Source organism: Tiliqua scincoides, chromosome 1, assembly GCF_035046505.1.
Source record: "Tiliqua scincoides isolate rTilSci1 chromosome 1, rTilSci1.hap2, whole genome shotgun sequence".
NCBI classification, from domain to species: domain Eukaryota; kingdom Metazoa; phylum Chordata; class Lepidosauria; order Squamata; family Scincidae; genus Tiliqua; species Tiliqua scincoides.
In genome coordinates, this window is record NC_089821.1 from 306,689,970 (window position 1) to 306,708,255 (window position 18,286).

At 46.5% G+C, this 18,286-nt stretch overlaps 2 pseudogenes; both read right to left on the reverse strand.

Moving 5' to 3' along the window:
- Positions 1–11,665: 11,665 nt before the first annotated feature.
- LOC136637333 (5S ribosomal RNA) lies at positions 11,666–11,785 on the reverse strand (annotated as a pseudogene).
- A 4,605-nt stretch (positions 11,786–16,390) lies between these two features.
- On the reverse strand, positions 16,391–16,511 carry LOC136638265 (5S ribosomal RNA; annotated as a pseudogene).
- Between the last annotated feature and the right edge of the window lie 1,775 nt (positions 16,512–18,286).

Sequence of the window (18,286 nt, forward strand, 5' to 3'; positions counted from 1 at the left end):
ATTTGGCTTCCTAAAAAATGCATCAGAACCAATGTAATGTGTAATCGGAGCTAAAACTGAGGCTCTATTTTTGTGTCTGTGAGGCGGTGGGTCCACATTGCCATCATTAGCGTGTCTGAAGGTAGGTCTGTGGTGAGTGGTTGAAGCTTTCCTTCGATATTATGCCATAAATATTTCCCCGGGCAGTTGCAGAAATACATGATTTCTTTTGGGATTCCATAACCATGACAACCACTTCCAAGGGCCATTTTTTGCATCTTCCAGAGTGGCTCTTGGAACTCCTTTATTTAAAGAGGTGGAAGGGGTGTCATATGTACAGTATACTGGATCCTTTTCAGAATTTCTGGTTACAAAAATAATTATTACTTTTTCATATCCTCCCAAAGCTATTAAAATTGATTAAAAAAAAACAAAACACAGGGCGACACCGTCTTCTGTTTGAAAGAAAAGGTCGCTCTAATAGGAAGTGGGTAAAATTGCTTTTTGCCCAGGTTTTTTTTTTAATGAAGGCTCTAACGATGCTGAAATGGAATCATTCTTGCTTAAATCAGAGGCGCCCCAATGACACCATAAATGCTAATGATGACATTGCACACAGACGGCACCTTTGAAGCTACCTCTTTCATGCACACTTGAATGTTGGATCCATTTTACATTGGGAGTTGAACATGTTGAGGCAGAGCTAAAAATAACTCAGGGGTAGTTGCCGCCTCGCTTAGTTAGACCTAGTTGTTTTTATTGCACTTGAAAATCCCAGGAAGGGCTTGGAGGGCAGAAGCTCCTCTTGCAGTTGTCCATTTCCAAATATGCCTTAATAGTGTCAGCTGCAAAGATACCCTATTAAAAATTTTTAGCTTGTGCGTCAACCAAAAGCAAGCCTAGGGTCAAAACTAGTCGTCGGCTGCTGGCTCAATCATTTGCCTCCCCCTTCCCATCTAAGAAAGGATGTCACTGAGCTGGGAAAGGTGCAGAAAAGGGCAAACAAGACGACAGGGAATGGGTAAAGCATCTTCCCTTGTGAAAAAAGGCTTAAGTGTTTGAGGCTGCTTGTTTAGCAAAAGATAGCAACTGTGTGCAGGTTTATAACACTATGAATGGGGTGAAAAGAGAGGGCAGTGGGACAGTTTGGAGGATCTCTAGTCCTATGAAATGGCTCCATGTGCCCAGTGGGGCAGCACAACCCAGAAAGCCACCAGATGACATCTCGGGTCATAAGAACATAAAAACAGCCCCACTGGATCAGGCCATAGGCCAATCTAGTCCAGCTTCCTGGATCTCACAGAAGCCCACCAAATGCCCCAGGGAGCACACCAGATAACAAGAAGACCTGCAAGGCCTCCTGGGAATTGTAGTTTAAGAACATAAGAACAGCCCCACTGGGTCAGGCCATAGGCCCATCTAGTCCAGCTTCCTGGATCTCACAGCAGCCCACCAAATGCCCCAGGGAGCACACCAGATAACAAGAGACCTCATTCTGGGGCCCTCCCTTGCATTGGCATTCCGACATAGCCCATTTCTAAAATCAGGAGGTTGCACATACGCATCATGGCTTGTAACCTGTAATGGATTTTTGAGTTCCACAGACCAACCACACGCTGAGTAAAGAAATATTTTCTTTTGTCTGTTCTAACTCTCCCAACACTCAATTTTAATGAATGTCCCCTGGTTCTGGTGTTATGTGAGCGTGTAAAGAGCATCTCTCTATCCACTTTATCCTTCCCATGCATAATTTTGTATGTCTCAATCATGTCCCCCCTCAGGCATCTCTTTTCTAGGATGAAGAGGCCCAAATGCCGTAGCCTTTCCTCATAAGAAAGGTGCCGCAGCCCAGTAATCATCTTAGTTGCCGTCTTTTGCACCTTTTGCATTTCCACTATATCCATTTTGAGATGCGGCAACCAGGACAAAATACTCCAGGTGTGGCCTTACCATCAATTTGTACAACGGCATTATAATATTAGCAGGTTTGTTCTCAATACCTTTTCTAATGATTCCAAGCATAGAATTGGCCTTCTTTACTGCCACCGCACACTGGGTTGACACTTTCATCAACCTGTCCACCGCCACCCCAAGATCTCTCTCCTGATCTGTCACAGACAGCTCAGAACCCATCAGCCTATATGTGAAGTTTTGATTTTTTGCCCCAATGTGCATGACTTTACACTTATTTACATTGAAACACATCTGCCATTTTACTACCCATTCTGCCAGTTTGGAGAGATCCTTCTGGAGCTCCTCACAATCACTTCTGGTCTTCACCACTCGGAAAAGTTTGTGGTCGTCTGCAAATTAGCCACCTCTCTGCTCAACCTGTCTCCAGGTCATTTATGAAGAGGTTGAAGAGCACCTGTCCCAGGACAGATCCTTGGGGCACACCGCTTTTTACCTCTCTCCATTGTGAAAATTGCCCATTGACACCCACTCTCTGTTTCCTGATCTTCAAGCAGGTCTCAGTCCAGGAGAGGACCTGCCCTCTAATTCCCTGACTGTTGAGTTTTTTCAGTAGCCTTTGGTGAGGGACCGTGTTGAACGCCTTCTGAAAGCCTTGTTTGTCTATGTTTTTTGAGATTCTATCTTTGATGAGGCATTCCACCATCTTACCCGGTATAGATGTTAGGCTGACCAGCCTATAGTTTCCTGGGTCCCCCCTCTTTCCCTTTTTAAAGATAGGCATGACATTTGCTATCCAATCCTCTGGCACCGTGGCCGTTTTGAGGAACAAGTTGCATATTATAGTCAAGAGATCAGCAACTTCATTCTTCAGTTCCTTAATAGCTCTAGGGTGGATGCTATCAGGGCCCGGTGACTTATTGATCTTTAATTTATCAATGAGGTCTGAAGCATCTTCTCTTTAAACCTCTATCTGACTTAATTCCTTGGTCAGGAGGGGCCATTCGGGCAGTCTTCTGCCATGAAGACAGATGCAAAGAACTCATTTAATTTCTCTGCCATCTCTAAGTCTCCTTTTATCCCCCCTTTCCCTCCCTCACCATCCAGAGGGCCAACCGCTTCTCGGGTGGATTTCCTGCTTCTAACATATTTGAAGAAGCTTTTATTATTCCCCTTAATGCTGCTGGCCATGTGTTCCTCATAGTCTCTCTTGGCCTCCCATATCACCTTCTGACATTTCTTTTGCCACAGTTTATGTTCCTTTTTATTCTCCTCATTAGGGTAAGACTTCCATTTACGGAAGGAAGCTTCCTTGCCCTTTACGGCCTCTCTAACTTTGCTGGTTAGCCATGCGGGCACCCTCCTGGATTTAGTGGAACCCTTCTTTCTTTGCAGTATACACTTCCACTGGGCCTCTATTACTGTTGATTTGAGCAACCTCCATGCTCTCTGTAGAGATTGGACTCTTTTTATCTTCCCTCTCAACCACCGCTGAGTACAAAAAAAACAAAAACAAAAAAACCACCAAATACTGTATGCTCACAATGCTGTCAAACCCGGAAGTGTGGGACTTCCAATCTCATTTACTGTAAATGAAGCTGGATGCCCCATCAGAGGCATAATATGCTGTCACAGGTGCCAGGTGCCACATCATGACATGTGACATCACTTCCTGGTTCTTCCCTGAGGAAGGGCACTCACTACATTGGCTTTGCGCCTCTATGCCTTCTGCTCCTTCAAGGGGTGCCTCCATAGGAGAAGGTACAGGGGGGCACGAAGCAGCCAGCACCTCCTCTGCAACTACAGTGGAGCCTCAGTCTTGTGTCCCCTTGGCATAGCGCCCAGAGTAGGTGCCCCTCAAGCTCTACCTCTAGCTACGACACTGCCTCCCGTATTTCTGGGGTTGATGGCAGCATGCGAGGAGGACAGTAAGGAGGAGAATGGTCTGCTTTTTACTTGACGGAGGGGAAAGCACATCACTGAGGTTTGCACTGACAGCAGGCGGCAGTGACTGCAGACTCAGGGTGAAAGGCACTGGGAAACTGCCACCCTCTGGACCCCTTATAATCCGCCACTGATACAACCCACATCAGGTGACCTCATGGATGGGCTGGTGGTAGTGAACAGACACACATGCTCATGCTGTGCACTCACCCTTGCTCCTCTCTATTATTTTTCCTAATTGCAGGGGGAGGGAAGCAGTCCACCCCAACTGTCCTTCTATATGTGCTACTAAACCGACTTTAAATGTAGTCCTACAGTGTGCAGAGAGGGGCAGTCTGGATGACTTTCATCAGCCCTCAAGTAATTAGGAAAAATAATTATGAAGAGTGGAGGAGCTAAGATAGCACATGCAGCATGAATATGCATGCCTGTTATCACATGGGACAGGATGGGGGAGAAGCCACCAAACGGCTCAGAGAAATGTTCCTTTCACTTGCATTAACCTTGCACTTGTGCGTGCAAAACAACAACAACAACAATAGGTATTTATATACCGCCTTTCTTGGTCTTTATTCAAGACTTTATTCAAGGCGGTTTACATAGGCAGGCTTTTTATTTAAATCCCTTATTGAATAGGGATTTTTACAATTTGAAAGAAGGTTCTTTCTTTCAAGAACCACTACATTCAAGGTGTTTCATTCCGATCTGGTTTCACATTCTGGCCTCCATCCTCCCACGCTCAGAGCAGATGGAATAGCTCGGCTTCAGCTTGTCAGCTGCTTCAAGGTCACACGGTGCTGGTGGCCTCGAACTGGCGACCTTGTGGATGTTATCTTCAGGCAGACGGAGGCTCTACCCTCTAGACCAGACCTCCTGCCCACTGATACAGCAGTGGAACCCAAGCCCAGGGGCTGGCTCAAGCTGGTAGTCATTTTTTCTCCAAAATGCCCCAGGCCTTTTGACACATCATTATATAAGGTGATTTTAAGGGGGCTTCTGGGGAAAAATATAGAAATTTCCATGGAGAAAGTTGCCTCATTTTCACCTTCTCCCTTAATTCCATGCAATCTAAGTCAAAAATTCTTTAAATGAGTTTAAAAGAAATAAGTTTTTTCTTGAAAAAAACATTCAAGCATCTTTGGGTGACCTTTCAGACACCCCCCCTGGCACACTGGCACCTGGAGCTCCCCCCCTCCACCCACTTTATATGCCACTGACATCTTCCTATCCAAACAGGAATTGATTCTCTCTAATACTGGTACATTACAAGCCTTCTCAACTTTTTTTCCCCCTTGAATAGCAATTTACATTCTGCCTCATTAAAATGACCAGAAAACCCCCCTAGGCTAAGTAAGCACATAGAAGGCATGTCTGTCAGCTGACAAGAATCTAGTGCAGTGTTGGCAATCACTTTTCATTTTGCTCAACTGGAGGAAATATACGTAAAACAGTCATCAGCACAGGCTCCCAGGGTGGAGTTGATGTCACCCCATTGCCAGAAGGTTGGGTTGTGTCTTTGCCACTTTGCTACAGAGCTACACCCCATATTATGGAACTGCAACTTGGGCCACAAAACTCTAGTGTAGAGCATGAAGGGTGATGGTTGGATATGCAGGTTTTGCAGTGACCTTGCAACTTGAGAGTACATTCCCCCCTGCATAAACACACACACACACACACACACACACACACAACCTGCATGTGCAAATGTTTGCTATGCTCTATATTTGCCAGGAATGTTGCACATTCCATGTGGAATCCTGCAAGATGTGAAACAGACCAAGGGTTCAAGAGTCAAGATTCTCCCTTCTAAACATATAGAAAAACTGTGGGTTAGATTCAGAAGATAACATGAAATGCTGGGGTCTTTCCTAACATGCTTCTTGTTAAATTACATCACTATAGCAGAGCGGCAGAAGACTGCAGTCACCACATCCGAGAGACTTCAGACGGGAGGACTGACACATTACCTTGGATGCTCTGGTGACATGTACATGTGCCTATAGATGTGCACCCAAAATGTGCATGTTTATGGCTCTCTAGGGGAAAGGGGACAGTGAGAGATTTCAAGCCCAAAGTAATTCCAGAGAACAGGTTTTATTGAGTGGAATTAATATAAAAAGGAGTTTCTCTTCTCATGAAACACTGGCCTCTATGGGCTTCTCTATGGTCTTTGCTTCTTATGATGTCACTTCCAGCTTCTGGGAGACTTGTCCAGATTCTGTAGCTCTGTTTCTAGGGCAATTTCTGTAATAACGAATTACCTGTCGCTCTTCCTCTGCCAGCAGGACTAGCAACAGTTGCCCCAGAAACAGAGCTGCAGAACCCGGAAGAGTTTTACAGTGATTTTGAACACTGTGCTCCAAACCCAACCGGCAGGACAAAGTTCCAAACAACACAGTCCTGGAACGTGCTGGAATCCCTAGCATGTATGCACTGCTGAAACAGAGATGCCTGCGTTGGCTCGGTCATGTTGTGAGAATGGATGATGGCCGGATCCCAAAGGAGCTCCTCTATGGAGAACTCGTGCAAGGAAAGCGCCCTACAGGTAGACCACAGCTGCGATACAAGGACATCTGCAAGAGGGATCTGAAGGCCTTAGGAGTGGACCTCAACAAGTGGGAAACCCTGGCCTCTGAGCGGCCCGCTTGGAGGCAGGCTGTGCAGCATGGCCTTTCCCAGTTTGAAGAGACACTTGGCCAACAGTCTGAGGCTAAGAGGCAAAGAAGGAAGGCCCATAGCCAGGGAGACAGACCAGGGACAGACTGCACTTGCTCCCAGTGTGGAAGGGATTGTCACTCCCGAATCGGCCTTTTCAGCCACACTAGACGCTGTGCCAGAACCACCTTTCAGAGTGCGATACCATAGTCTTTCGAGACTGAAGGTTGCCAATACTACTACTACTTCTCCAAACCCACACAGCACACCGGTCGAAGACCGCCGACTTAGAAAGACGGAGTGCCTATCAGGGTTGGCCAAACTTGCTTAATGTTAGAGCCACGCACAATAAACTTCAGAGTTTGAGAGCCACAATATTGAAGAAGCATTTCAATTCTTAAATATATTTACTCACCGTGAACATTAAACTTATGTTTTAATCCAATAGTCTCTTGGTTCATACCCCGTAAAAAATTATACAGTTTGAAAAAAATTCTTTTATATTAATTGTGATGCAAAAAGGAGCTCAGACAACATATTTCTGAGAGATGCACATTAATGCCAAAGTGGCTGGTGAGCCATGGTTTGACCACCTCTGGCGCCTACATATGATCAGACTGCTTGGTCTCTGTAGGGCTGCTTTTCAGATGCAGGAATTGCTGCCCAGCCATGACTTTGGGGGGCCGTTTGTCAGTCCGCAGCTCTTGGCAGTCGCATAACTCTGCCTCAAGGTGACATCTAATCAGTTTTGTCAAAGCTCCTTCTGTGGTTGTCCACTCCTGTCTTTGTTAGAAGCCAACATGCAGCCTGTAATTGCTTTACCCCAGTAAATGAATTTTTCCCCATTTACTGGGTTCCACCTCCTCCATTTGGAGAGTGCCGTTCCATCCCCCCGAGACGCCTTCTTTCTGAATAGATCAAGTTCCCTCCTTTCTGTGAGCCTTTTATTCCTGCATGATCAGCTGAGAGCATCAGACCTCTTCCAGAATGAAATGGAACAGTCCACCCAACTGGGATAAGTGTTCCCTTTGTTCGGGCAAGTCTTCTGGGCGAGCTGTGCCTCAAAATAAATGACAGAGGTCTGCGCTCTGTCGGCTTTAGTCACAAGTACAAAAAAATAATCCAAGCAGGATGGACTTCAGTCCTTCTTGTACAGCAAAAATCGGCTTAGCTAAGCTCCGTCTCTTCCTTTATTGTTTTGAAGGGTTAATTCCTTCTGCAAACAGAGCGACAGCCTCCAGCTCTTAGAAGGCATCCCAGGCTAGCTTTTGAACTAGGTGAAGTTCAGAAGCACCGGGGAGAGCTCGGGCTTTCATGTCTTCTCCTAGTCACTGTAGAACAGAAATGCTTTCATCAAACAAAAAATAGACTTCTGTGACTCGCGCCCCACTTCCCCAAGAGGTGAGAAATTCCAAATGTAGCCCTACTTTGGTTGATTTCCTCTGGATAAGAGAACGCTGGAGACAAATTGTTCTTTAGTAATACTTGCATAATGTACAAATATACAAGTGGACCATCGGAAGAAGCAAGCAGCATGTATAGTTAATTATTTAGAATATTTGCATCTTGCTTTTCCAAACAAAAGCATTTATGTAGCAAACTGCATGAGAAGATGGTGGCAGGGGAACTGTTCTGCTTTTTCAAATTAAAAAAAGTCAAAGACATCAGCCATGAGTCATGTGATTGTGTCGAACCAAAGGGCCAAAGGGCCATGATCCAGTACAGGCAGAGGTAATGTCTGAAAGTGGCAACTGTGAACCCAAAGGGCAGGAGGCAAGCACTGTGATTCAATATAGATGCATTCTGGAGCAGGCCGGCAAGGATCTGAGGATCTGGGTCAGAGAACTATGTTCTAGAACAGGAGTGTAAAACCCGTTTCACATAGCGGTCCAAATAACTGTCATGGAGTCATGTCAGCTGGGAGCTGAAAGTGATGTCCCTAAGCAGGAAGAGATGGGTAGTGGAGGAAACCACAGAGGGAGGGAGGGAGAGGCAAGAACAGGGCAGGACAAATACATGTGCTGAATTTTGTATATTATTTAGAATAGTATATACTGTCGGACCCCGGTATATGCAGGGGATCTGTTCGTGGAACCCAAACCCACAGATAATGGATTCCGTGGGGCCCCAAAACCAGAAGTGTCTGTCAGAAGTTTTCAGCAGGTTTTCTGGATCATGGGGAGGCTGCATGCAACCTCTCTGTGCCTCAGAAGCCCTGCTGGAGACTTCTGAGGGGCACTTCTGGTTTGGCAAAAAACTGGAAGTACATGTCAGAAGCCTCTCCACACCTCAGAATACCTCTGGACTCCACCCGAAGGCACTTCCAGTCATGTCCGGAGGTCCTTTGTGGACCTTCCAGATGCTGGTTTGGAACCTGTGGGTTCCAAACCCATGGATAAGGAGGACCCACTCTACCATTTTTCAGCAAAAGGTGTTCAAACATATGAGTAATGAGTAGCAATGAGTAGATGGCCCAAAAGATGCTCACACTCTTAAAAAAAAAAAGACACAAGAGAGACTCCCACAAATAGTCACTGGAAAAGTCATTGCTGGCATGAATTGCAGCTGTTAACTGGTTAAAAAGCTTTGTTATTGTTGAGAATCAAGCTTTCGTTTTGCATAAGTATTTAAATATTCATCCACTCTATCCACAAACTAAATTGGTACAGTTCAGAGAAAGCTTTACCATATCAATCCATTTATTGTGTCAACTGCCCTTAAAAGGTGGTCCACCTCCACAAGCATTGAGTATCTCACCATCCCACACTCATGCAGGGTTACAGGACATTCCAAGGGCTGGGTCTGTTGTTTCTTTCAGGTGAAAATCCTATACATATTTTCCTGGAAGTGTACCCCATTGAAAATAATGGGGTTTACTCCAGAGCAGACATGCCTAGGCTTGCACTGCAAGTCCTCTCTGTGTGTTGACTTTTCAGCGTGCAGTTGATCTTCACAGTTAAGAGAAGAAGATCAGCCTGCTGTGTTTGTTGATTTTTACAGAGAGCTGCCTTCACAGAAGTCCCTCCAGACATGGCAGAAGTCCACTCCCCAGCAGTTATGCGCGAACAGATGTTTCACAAGGCAGACACGATTTGTACTCAATGATGCATTTCAGAAATTGTAGTCTGAATGTGAACATGGCATGCAAAGCATGGGTCCTCCTGGATGAAATCAGCAGTATGAACAGACCTTAAAATAATGCCAATGGCAAAGAACCACCGGTTGATGGCCAGCAGAAGCACCCTTCCTTGGCAAACATGCATCAAAATTGGCATCAAATCAGGGCATAATTAGATTGTGTTGGTGGCATTAAGGGCCTTTGCTATACGGCTTTAAAACCATTGTCTATGAGGTTAAACCTGGACCTTACTGGAGTTGTGTAGCTAGAGGGGGTGCAAAGCACTAAGTTTTGCAGGCACCTGAACCCACCATGCAAGGAGCCCCTCCCCTTTGGAGCCATTCCTGGCAAATGCCTCCATTTTGTTCTGGCCGCCAGGAATGGCTCCGAAGGGGCAGAGTTAGCTCTTTCCCCCCCCCCATTCTAGCTATGTTACTGCCCCCAGGCTCACTATATCCTCACACCAGTTCTGGGAAGGTTAGCCTGATGGATGGGGTCTGGCTCAAGGTTGCCCTACAAGCTTTGGTGGCTGAGTAGAAGTCTGAACACCGCGTTGGACGGGCCCCTTGCACAGCATGTTCAGGCGCCTGCAAAACTTAGTGCTTTGCACCCACTCAGAGACGCCTGTGTTGGCTTGGTCATGTCGTGAGAATGGATGATGGCCGGATCCCAAAGGATCTCCTCTATGGAGAACTCGTGCAAGGAAAGCGCCCTACAGGTAGACCACAGCTGCGATACAAGGACATCTGCAAGAGGGATCTGAAGGCCTTAGGGATGGACCTCAACAAGTGGGAAACCCTGGCCTCTGAGCGGCCCGCTTGGAGGCAGACTGTGCAGCATGGCCTTTCCCAGTTTGAAGAGACACTTTGCCAACAGTCTGAGGCTAAGAGGCAAAGAAGGAAGGCCCATAGCCAGGGAGACAGACCAGGGACAGACTGCACTTGCTCCCGGTGTGGAAGGGATTGTCACTCCCAGATTGGCCTTTTCAGCCACACTAGATGCTGTGCCAGAACCACCTTTCAGAGCGCGATACCAGAGTCTCTCGAGACTGAAGGTTGCCAATACAAATAGCTATGCTACTGCCTTACCGTGACTTGAACGATTGTGTCTATGTCTGGATTTCAACTTTCATCATTTAAACTCTGAATGCAAACTTCAGTAGAGGAAATTTCAAACGTGAATATGAAATTTCACCCCAGAATTCATAATTCAAGTACTTTACAGAGCAAACTTATGCATAACTATATGGAAATAACTCTCCCTGTCTTCGGAGGGGCTTACTCCCCTGAGAAGATTTCTGCCTTGGGGCTGTTCACACCTTCCTTAATTGTTTCTTTTCTGGAAGATGTCAATAAATACGAAATCTGATGAAGTGCCAGCTTGTTCAGTACTAAATGCTATTGAGTCTCAGTGGTCTTTCCTTTGAGACAGTACTGAGGAGGGTAGCCCAATCCTATCCAGTGCTGGTGCAGAGGGCCATGCAGCCAGTGCTGTATCCAGCACTGGGATTGAACAGGCTGGATACAGGTTGAGTGCACAGTTGCTCCTTTACCTTGTGTCTCACCGCAGCCTATCTAATGAGGCTACTCAGATCTGCACCAGAGAAATCCGCTGACCCTGCCTGCCTCTTGGGTCCAATTCACCCCTGTTGCACCCTCCCATCACCCCGTTACACCCCTCCCCACCTTCGTTACAGCCCCCCCACCCCTGTGACATTTATTGCTGAACTCAACAGCACTGTCAGTCATCGGTGTGGATTCAGCACCAGCAGGACAGCACAGGACTTCCTGCTGGCACTGCCTACTCCTGTGGAATCGCAAAAGTGCTTTGCAGAATGTTTGCGATGGTGCAGCACAGGGTTAACATTGGGCTATTAGAAAACAGTCATAAGGTAACGGCTTGGTGCATTTATGTTAAATGTGTTAAAATACCAGTTCACAACTCTCTGGATACAAACTACCTGTGCCTCTTTAGTGCAGTCTGAGGCGCATTGCTGCCACTAACTTCACCTATGCTGATGGTTGGCAACCTTCAGTCTCGAAAGGCTATGGTATAAGCCTACAGCACCCAGTATTCCCAGGCGGTCTCCCATCCAAGTACTAACCAGGCCTGACCCTGCTTAGCTTCCAAGATCAGATGAGATTGGGCATGTGTAGGGTCACAGTTGCTGGGGGCATCACATTTGCTCCCAGATCATAAAATCATAGAGTTGGAAGGTACCTAAAGATAATCTAGTCCAACCCCCTGCCTATAGCAGGAAATTCTCCTACAGAATCGTGCTTGTCAAGCCTCTGCTTGAAGACCTCCAGTGAGGGAGAGTCACTGCTTCCCTCGGCAATCTGTTCCACTGCCAAACTGCCCTTACTATCGGGAATTTTTTCCTGATGTCCATCAGAATCGCTTCTCTGGCAGTTTGTACTTGCTGGTTCTAGTTCTACTTTCAGAGGTGGCTGAGAACACATTTTTCCCTTCTTCCCTATGACAGCCCTTCAGGTATTTGAAGAGTGCTATCATATCCCCTCTCAGCCGTCTCTTCTCCAGGTTGAGCATACGAAGTTCCCTCAACCTTTCTTCATAGTCCCAGCAGGGCTTGGGGTATCCAGGGCAAATTGTCGCTGTCAGCACCCAGGGGTAGGAGGGCTGCCACTGCTAAAATACCACACTGACACCGCTTTAAAAAGTGTCTTGTAGGCAATGGGGGGGGGGACATTTGGCCTCCTTGCCTCCAAATTTCACATCCAGAGTTCTTATGTAAGAATTGGCACCTCTACCCAAAGTCTGTGTTGTTTTCAAAACTGTTCCACATCACTGAGCTGGCAGTGAAAGGCCAGGCTTGGATTCTGCTCCTTGTAATTAAAATACACCCCCCCACACACACACACATCCTTTAAACTTTCTTTTCATTTTTGAATGGTTTGAGAAATGTTTAGGAACTCGCGCTCTCAGATGCCTAGTCATGTCTCAGAACTGGAACGAGCCGATGTGTTAATTATTCAGCAAAGTCCTAATCCTTTCAAGAGTGCCATTAATCATTTTAAAGGTCTCCCTTTTATGTATTTCATGTGTCAGAAATATAGAGCTTGAGGAGGTAAATGAACATTTTTACGGCTTCTGAGATTTTCTTTCACAAAATAATCACCACCACTTCAAGCTATTGACTGTCAGAATTGCATCGTAGAAAGTTTTTGCCTAGATCTAATTAAAATATTGAACATAACCCAATTAAGAGTTATTCCCTTACAGCATTTTTTTTTAAATATTCTGTTGAATATTTTAAAAATATTTTAAAAATGCACCAACTATGTGACATGGAAGTCTTTTTTTGTATTGTTTTGCTTTTGAAAACAGATGCTGTATGTTCAATTTAAAACAAAATATTTCTCATAGCTTATACTTATCTAAATTAAAATTGGAAAAAAACACTGAAAACGTGTGTTCTGAGAGTATCTGATAAAAATAATTACCTGTCTGCAAATGAGTCCTCTTTTCTGTATATGTGTTCCTCTTCTGGGTGTATGCTGTGATAGGAAGAAGGTAATCCCAGAGCATGAACTAATAATAACACAGGTATTTCTATACCACCTTTCTTGGTCCTCAGATTTCTCCTCGGACTTTATTCAAGGTGGTTTACATAGGCAGGCAATTTAAATCCCCGTAGGGATTTTTACAATTGAAAGAAGGTTCTATCTTTCAAGAAACCACAACATTCAGATGTTTCTTTCTTGATCTGGTCGCACATTCTGGCCTCCATCCTCCTACGCTCAGAGCAGATGGAATAACTCAGCTCAGCTTGTCAGCTGCTTCAAGGTCGCACGGTGCCGGTGGCCTCGAACTGGCGACCTTCAGATGTTATCTTCAGGCAAATGGAGGCTCTACCCTCTAGACCAGACCTCCTGCCCTACAGCTACAGATGACGCTACCTCATACTGAGTCCAACCATTGGTCTATAATATGTTGTCTACATCAGCGTTACTCAAACTGTGGGTCAGGACCCACTAGGTGAATCACGAACCAATTTCAAGTGAGTTGCATAACACCTAGCTCAGCCACCATTGAAAATTTTGTGTATTGGCAACCTTCAGTCTCGAAAGACTATGGTATCGCGCTCTGAAAGGTGGTTTTGGCACAGCGTCTAGTGTGGCTGAAAAGGCCAATCCGGGAGTGACAATCCCTTCCACACCGGGAGCAAGTGCAGTCTGTCCCTGGTCTGTCTCCCTGGCTATGGGCCTTCCTTCTTTGCCTCTTAGCCTCAGACTGTTGGCAAAGTGTCTCTTCAAACTGGGAAAGGCCATGCTGCACAGCCTGCCTCCAAGCGGGCCGCTCAGAGGCCAGGGTTTCCCACTTGTTGAGGTCCATCCCTAAGGCCTTCAGATCCCTCTTGCAGATGTCCTTGTATCGCAGCTGTGGTCTACCTGTAGGGCGCTTTCCTTGCACGAGTTCTCCATAGAGGAGATCCTTTGGGATCCGGCCATCATCCATTCTCACGACATGACCAAGCCAACGCAGGCGTCTCTGTTTCAGCAGTGAATACATGCTAGGGATTCCAGCACGTTCCAGGACTGTGTTGTTTGGAACTTTGTCCTGCCAGGTGATACCGAGGATGCGTCGGAGGCAGCGCATGTGGAAAGCGCTCAGTTTCCTCTCCTGTTGTGAGCGAAGAGTCCATGACTCGCTGCAGTACAGAAGTGTACTCAGGATGCAAGCTCTGTAGACCTGGATCTTGGTATGTTCCGTCAGCTTCTTGTTGGACCAGACTCTCTTTGTGAGTCTGGAAAACGTGGTAGCTGCTTTACCGATGCGCTTGTTTAGCTCGGTATCGAGAGAATTTGTGTCGGAGATCGTTGAGCCAAGGTACACAAAGTCATGGACAACCTCCAGTTCATGCTCAGAGATTGTAATGCAGGGAGGTGAGTCCACATCCTGAACCATGACCTGTGTTTTCTTCAGGCTGATTGTCAGTCCAAAATCTTGGCAGGCCTTGCTAAAACGATCCATGAGCTGCTGGAGATCTTTGGCAGAGTGGGTAGTGACAGCTGCATCGTCGGCAAAGAGGAAGTCACGCAGACATTTCAGCTGGACTTTGGATTTTGCTCTCAGTCTGGAGAGGTTGAAGAGCTTTCCGTCTGATCTGGTCCGGAGATAGATGCCTTCTGTTGCAGTTCCAAAGGCCTGCTTCAGCAGGACAGCGAAGAAAATCCCAAACAAGGTTGGTGCAAGAACACAGCCCTGTTTCACTCCGCTTCGGATGTCAAAAGGGTCTGATGTGGAGCCATCGAAGACAACAGTGCCCTTCATGTCCTTGTGGAAAGATCTGATGATGCTGAGGAGCCTGGGTGGACATCCAATCTTGGGGAGAATCTTGAAGAGGCCGTCTCTGCTGACCAGGTCGAAAGCCTTTGTGAGATCTATGAAGGCTATAAAGAGTGGCTGTCGTTGTTCCCTGCATTTCTCCTGCAGTTGTCTAAGGGAGAATACCATATCAGTGGTGGACCTGTTGGCTCGGAATCCACACTGCGATTCTGGATAGACGCTCTCTGCAAGTACCTGGAGCCTCTTTAGTACAACTCGGGCAAACAGCTTTCCTACAACGCTAAGGAGAGAGATGCCGCGGTAGTTGTTGCAGTCACCCCTGTCATTGAAAATGACCATTGAAATTGAAATTGTCATTGAAAATGACCATTGAAAATACAGAGCTGAAAATACAGGGTGCAGAGCTACTGGGCAGGGTGGCAGCAGGTGGGAGAGAGGTAGGATACTCTGTCCAGAATAGGTGGGAAGATGGGGTGCTGGAAAGGAGGGAGGGCTGTGAAGTTGGAGAAGAATCCAAGACTGCATTCTACTTTGACTTCTGAGCTGTAATGTTAGGATTCAGAGCTATGCAAAATAACAGCACAAACATGCTGTGTTAAGTGGTCCTTTGGCTGTTCATGGGTTAGGTTTGAAGCCTAAACTGATGACGTCACTTCCAGGTTAATGACATCACTTACAGTAGGTCCCAACAGATTGTCATTCTAAAAAGTGGTTCCCGGTGCTAAAAAGTTTTGAGAACCACTGGCCTACATGGCTACAGTTATCCAAGGGTCCACCTGGAGACTGGTCAGAGAATAAAACTAGGATCCTCTGCATCTGAAGTGCATGCTCTACTCCCAAGCTACGGCCACTACCGTAATCATAACCTGTCCCCTTAGTACAGCCCGGCCTGCAGGCTCCCACAAAAGCCTGAAAAGCCTGAAAAGCCTTTCAACCCTGACAGAGACAAACAGCTGGTGAATAAAACAAGGAGCCAAGACTCAGTCAGCTTGAAACAGCTTTATCGGAGAACCTAACTATGAGTGTAAGTAAAGCAGGAAGCATTCCAAGACCCAAAAAACAGAACAGCTGTGATATGTCCTGATGGTAGCATATTGGGATATTCCAAGAAAACTGAGACCTCTAGTATAGATCTCCAGGTTGCATTCGCCTCAATTTTGCTCTCGCAGCCAGGAGTGGCTCCAAAGGGAAGGGAGAGGGGCACGGCACGTTCAGGCGCCTGCCAAACTTAGTGCTTTGCACCCCCTCTAGCTATGCTACTGGGCTGGAGGTCCCCTTGGGGTAAGAGAATTTTTTCAAGATGCAATGGGATACAGCATCGGCAGGCCTTCCCGTCAGCATTGCTTACACACGAGTAATTGAAAAGTGCTTTATGGTACTTTGACAATGGCTTGCTGTGGCGGAGCAGCTGCTGTGCCCGTGTTAGCAAAGAATGGTTGGCAACCCTCAGTCTCGAAAGACTATGGTATAAGCCTACAGCACCCGGTATTCCCAGGTGGTCTCCCATCCGAGTACTAACCAGGCCTGACCCTGCTTAGCTTCCAAGATCAGATGAGATTGGGCATGTGCTGGGTAACAGGGTACTACTAGCAAAGAATAGGATTGCACTATCACAGAGGTATTGCAGAACTAGCCTTTTCAAACTGTGCTGCGGGAGTCTTGAATTCTCTGCAGTGCAGACATAAGAACATAAGAACAGCCCCACTGGATCAGGCCATAGGCCCATCTAGTCCAGCTTCCTGAATCTCACAGCGGCCCACCAAATGCCCCAGGGAGCACACCAGATAACAAGAGACCTCATCCTGGTGCCCTCCCTTGCATCTGGCATTCTGATATAACCCATTTCTAAAATCAGGAGGTAAAATCAGAGACCTCTCCAGAGATCTCTGAAGTCTTGAGGTCTCAGAGGAACAGATTTCACAATCGCCATCCTATGGTCTTAGCTGCTTGTCTTTTGACCTGCAGATCTCAGAGAGACACAGCCCTCTTTTTTTTTTTGCAATGTCTTTCTGTCAATACGACCTGAGAGCCCGCTAGTTGGGTACTTTATTGTAGCTTTTTCACCAGCAGAAGTACAGAGTTAATCTGATATGAAGCTGGCTAATGTATTCAGACGAGGTGATCTCATTAGTGCCCAAGTGCTCTCTGTGCCTTTGTGAGCTTGTAAACCGAGGACAGCATGTGCCTTAAACATTCCGAAGTTTTGCACATGGCCTCGTTCGAGGAGATGCTCTAATAGGGCGCCAAGGAAAGTCCTGGGGGCAAGCACATGGGCTTTGTCTCAAGGATATATAAGGTGAGGCCTGTTACATCCTTCATTGCTTCCCTGCCTGGCAGTGTTTGTTCTTCTGCACAGAACACCCGGGGGGGCTGCGGTGTCAAGAGTGTTAGTAGAGATGGTGATCCAAGGAGAAATAAATGGGACGAGATTTTTTTTCCCCATTTAGAAAGAGTCTTGCTCAACTGGTTTGCGAAACCTGTGCAAGGGGGGCACCATTTTAGATATGAGTTTTTGAGTTTGGGTGCCCATGCATTTTAAGGAGCCCAAGAGTCCCAGAAAAGTTTAAATGTTTGATATTGAAAATATTCCAGATTGCACTTGAAAAGCAGCCATAATCCTGTGTTGAACATGGCTATGGAATCCAGTCTTCACACGTGTGCTGGTATCTTAACCGATTTGGTAAACAGAGTTGTACACAACTCCCTGGCAAATCTCTTCATTCAGGTCTGCAGTAAGGTTTCTCATAAGCCTTAGAGAGAGGAAGGGGGAGTGTGGAGGTTGAAAGAGTGGAGCAAATTTACAACCAAATCCTATCTGAGCTGCCAGCACCATGGTGCAGTGGCACCAAAATGACTATATCCTGTCAGGGCTAAGGAGGCAGCCAGAGGTCTCCTTGGGGTAAAAGAACTTTTGTCTCTTTACCCCATGTTGAGCCCCAGCAGCTATAGCTCAATAGCTGGCACACATCTGAGTACCCTGTGTAGGGCTTTCAGGTGCAGTAGGGGGATAGGATGTCACTGCCATCCCTGCCTCCTCTGGTGCCTGAACTGCCCTTTGGACTGCCCTTCTCCCCCACCCAGTTTTGCCCCATTCCTGCCTTCCCTAACATAGAGCCATCGCAAAGTGCTTTACAGCACTTTTGTGATGGCTATCACCATGGCAGCATGCCCAAGAATGGCTCTGCAGAAAGGTAGGATTGGGCCCTTAGTTTACACATTTCCTCTGCAAGCAAAGGAGAGTAGCAAGTTGCTGTTGATGTCAAATTACTACTTCGCACTTTGTGTGTGTGTGTTTTAAAATATTCAATGCACCATTTTTTCAACAGTGCAGTGAATTGTGGGATATATTTTCAGTAAATATTGTCA